The sequence below is a fragment of the Amblyomma americanum genome, chromosome 1 (assembly GCF_052857255.1).
Source record: "Amblyomma americanum isolate KBUSLIRL-KWMA chromosome 1, ASM5285725v1, whole genome shotgun sequence".
In the NCBI taxonomy this organism is placed as follows: Eukaryota; Metazoa; Arthropoda; class Arachnida; order Ixodida; family Ixodidae; genus Amblyomma; species Amblyomma americanum.
In genome coordinates, this window is record NC_135497.1 from 308,455,180 (window position 1) to 308,459,674 (window position 4,495).

Below are 4,495 nucleotides of genomic sequence, written 5' to 3' on the forward strand. Positions count from 1 at the left end.
TAAAGCATCACTTTGGGTGTTTTCTCAAATTCTCTTGCCAATATAATGGCACATAGAATTTATTTATTTCAATACCTCTCTCATATATATATATATATATATATATATATATATATATATATATATATATATATATATATAATCATAAGACAAGAATTGTAGCAATTTAGCGGGCGGTAATACAGGAATTGCGGTAAAACAGTGCCTATTTCATTTTAAGGTTATTTTATAGGTTGCAGTGACAAATATAATGTTTCTTGTGGTGCAGAATGAACTCCTTTTCTTTTTAGCGAAGATCCATCGCCGTCGGTGCTTTTTTTTCCAACACCTCCAGCAGCCTTGGGAAAGTGTGCAGCCGTCTTTGGAGTCAGTGCAGGGTTCTTGGCGATTTGTAGAGAAGTCTTGGGAATCTGGAACGACTCCAAAAACAAGCTCTGCTAGTTGCACTCTTTTTGGTTTCATCCAAAAAAGCTAAAAAGTGCAGCCTTTTCAATGTATGGCATTAGTGGGCTGCTGATGTGCCTTCCAAAGGAGAATGCCGAAGCATATTGCAATGAAATTGAGCAGCAGGAGGGATACCCAGCGTGGATCTTTGGGGATGTGGTTGAAGGAGAGCGGGTAGCAAGACTGACGGACTCTCCACGCATGCTCGAAGTGCCTTCAGCCGACAAGGAGTCCGAGCTGTGGTAACGGAAGCTTGGGACTAAGGGAACGGAAAAGAATTGGTTGTGAGGAAGGTTTCCAGCCTTGCAAAGAGTTTTTAAAGAGTGAGCTATGAAGCTTTTACTGATGCGATACCTTATGGCTGTCATATGCAACTACGAATGCCACATACACTTATGGCGACTGCTTTGCTCTTATGCTGCATGCCACTGAAATGAACGTGACCTAAATGGGCTCCAAACAAACATTTTCTGTTGTTTTTGTGATATTTTATGCACTTTATGAGCACACCGATGTTTTTGTCACTCAAAAATCAGTCTTCTGCATACGTTCGTTATGTAAAATATTTGCACCTTATTTCATATAGTGGTGTTGATGGTTTGTTCAGTTAAGAGTCTGGCTGTTCCCTGAAGAGAGCGTTATGAATCTGCGCTGAACAAGGATAACGGCGGTGTGGAGGATGGTTTGTCCCACGTGGGAATTTCCCACAGTCTGTCATTGCTTAAGCCTGTTCAGCCATTCGCCCTGCTTTGGGAATAAAATATTTTGCAAAAGTTCTAGCTCTTGTCTGTGCTGAGTAAGTGGATGGGCACACTTAAGCTTTATCAATGAGTATAATCATAAGGAGCAGAGGTAATTTAGCACCTTTAGGGACAAGCTGCCACATTCGCCTCTGTTATGTTGTAAAACGACTTAAAGTTGCACTGAAGAGGAATCTGAACTCATTTTTACCACGGTAACTATCTACACGTTCCGGGCATTCCTAGAAACTTCGATTTGTTGTCCTGTGCTGGCCATTACTCTAATTAAATCAGATTAAACGTACCAGCTCCCGCCTTTTTTTAACTCAACGCGGTAGGGAGGAGGGGTCAACCAACGCGTCAGCGAGTCCCGCGGCGGCTTGCCTCGCTGCCATCGGCGGAGTGCCAAAGACAATGTCAACAGATTTTCAAGAAGGCACCTTAGAACTCTACTGGTCTCTTTAGAGAAGTATGTCACAAAAATAGGGCAAAGCTGCGTATCCCTATTGTTACTTGCGTCCACAGCAATCAAAAATACCTGCTTTTTTAGGGCATCCAGCAAAGGAGTCTCTGCGTTCGAGGCCATTTCACGAAGAATAGCAGTCGTCTTCGTTCGACCACAGGCATAGCGTTTGGCTTCTTCGCCACAGGGGAACATTTTCCGGAAACGTTGTCCATCGTGATCACTGACACTTAGCGGCATGTTGAGTTCAACTAAAAACGCCGTAAAATGGCATTCTGCACGAATCATGCCGAGGTCGCTGTCACTGAGTACAAAACTTGTCAGGCTTGGCTGACTGTCCGCGGCTCACACGTATCCTTGGTGCATTTTCGAAGCTATGAGGACCTTGATGTCAAACTTGCCACCATGTGAAATGCTAAGATCACAGGCACACATGGCGATAAACCCGAACTTCTCTCCTTTATTAGACGGCACAAAGCTTGGAAATTCTGAAGTGCACGAGTTCAAAAATACTTGGAAGTACTGCCGCGGCTTTGAGCCCGTCATTGCACCGCTAACCACTAATGCTAAAGCACCAGAGTCGCACTGCGTCGGATTCGGCCGCAGGTCACACAAAAACAGCGGCCAACACCCAAGTCGTCCAAACATGTGAACACGAAAGAAGTTACGTTTGCAGCTGCTGATGATGTTATCACGAATATAAATCGCCCTCTCGTGGCGGCGAAGGGTGCCATAATAGTGTTAATAGCTGTACGCACCTTTTTTAAATAATATTTTCCATAAAATTTCATGCAAGATTTTTAAAATCATAAGACTGGTCAAAATTCGTACATTTTACGGAAAATTGGGAAGAGTTGGCAGGCATGCAGGTTGTGACTCTGAATATAAGGCTACAGAGTGGGCAGTTGCGCGGGCGAGTGTGCTTGTGCCAGGCCGTCTACCTTTAAACCATGCATTCACCATCCGCCGTCCTCCCGTCTTCATCAGCTTGCCGTCATGTAACAATATTGTGCAGAAATGAAGTTTGAAGTATACAGCAAAGTCCCGTTGATACGTTCTCGGTTGATAAGATTTTCCGGTTCGTCGGAAAATCGCGGACATTGAAATGTCCTCGAGTTACGCTCTATATTTCCCGGTTTATAAGTTTCCGGATAACATGATTTCCCGGATACTACCTTTAAAATTTGAACAAATTGTGGTCATATAACACATTTATTGACCAACCACTCATGTGCAACCATACAAGTGGGCTGAACTTGAAAGCACGCAACATGAAAAGCTGGAAAGTGGCAGCGGTGACCCGCCGTGATGGCTTCTCTGTAGTGGTTAGATGCAAGGATGCGATGCATTCCCCTACCACCGAGGGTCACTGGATAATGTAAATTATCAAGTGATTCTACCACCACCACCGCCGCCATCCACAACAACAAAAACTGCAAGCTAGCATTCAAGAGAGCCGTTTTTGCGGGGACACGATATGAACAGGAAAAATTCAGAGGTTTCTTCATGGTGCATAACGGCAAGTGGGTAAAGAATTCATGAACTGCAACATGCTTACGAACGGGCCTAGTGCAGAAACGCTGCATCAGACGCCGTGGTGGCTTCTCTTCAGTACTTAACTGCCGATGGCCGAAGCCCTTTAAAACCACGAGGCAGCGATTTTGGTCACTTTTGTCAATGTCATCGATAGACTGGATGAGTTATGAAATTACTTCACGCGCTTAAGAATGTGCAGACACGGATTGAATTCTGCCAGCACTAGAAAAGGAGCTGTTTAGATCTTGTGCCAAGGAATGCTAATCATTTTTATGAAGCAAACTTGTCGATGTCTTTGTAGCTCTCAAACAGCTACTTTTCTCAATAATAGGCGGTTTGGATCACACGTTTCCATGAATAATACATTTTCTGCAATTTTGTAAAAAAACGCATCAACGAGGTTTTACTATTTAGTACAACAAACATTTTCTGAGCTTAACGTTCACCTGTACATTCAGTTCATGAAAGATCTCAGGAGCAAATGACCCTCCCCCGACAGCCATTGTCACGCTGCTCCCGTTTTGCAAACCCTGCAATAAAATTGCTATTCACAACGCAAAAGCAGTTGAAATGTTTTTGTTTTCGCAAATTAAAATCAGTATAAAAACAAATTGCACCTATTCTGTTAAAAAAATGTAAAGATTTTAGTAAGAGAAGATTGGCAGGCTAGTTGATTAGAGACAAAGAATGAAACATTGAAAGAGACACACGGGCGCTCACTATCAACCAAATTCTTATTCCGAAGTACAGATAATATATAGCGTAGGAAAAAGGGAGCGGTATGTAGATAAGAGTGTTGATAAGTCACCGGAATTCAGAGAACAGTCACATCTGAGTAAAACTTGTATTTGTGAAAGACGTGGTGGTGAAAGGTGATAAATGGGGAAGGGAGAGTAGAGCAGAGGGCCCTCGCGCGAACAACGGTTAAACACTAATAGAAGGTGAAGTAAGAAGATTTGAAAAGCGGCTAAAGTCTATAAAAGTGCAAACCTGCAAGGCCCTCTACACCTCGTAGCTTTTTTAGGTTTTAGCCTCTATTTAACACCCGTCACTTCACTTTCTTTTAGTGTTTATCTCTTATTTGCACGGCAGGACACTACCCCCCTCTTCATTGCCTTTCAGCTCCAATTCTTTCACAAATACATGTTTTACTCAAGGCGTGACTATTCTCCAATTCCGGTGACCGAGCAACCCTATTATCGACATACCACATTTTCTCTTGGCTACATCTTCACTGTACTTCGAAATAAATATCCAAATACTCAGCACCCGCGTGCCTTTCAATGTTTCTTTCCTTGTGCCTTGTCCCTTG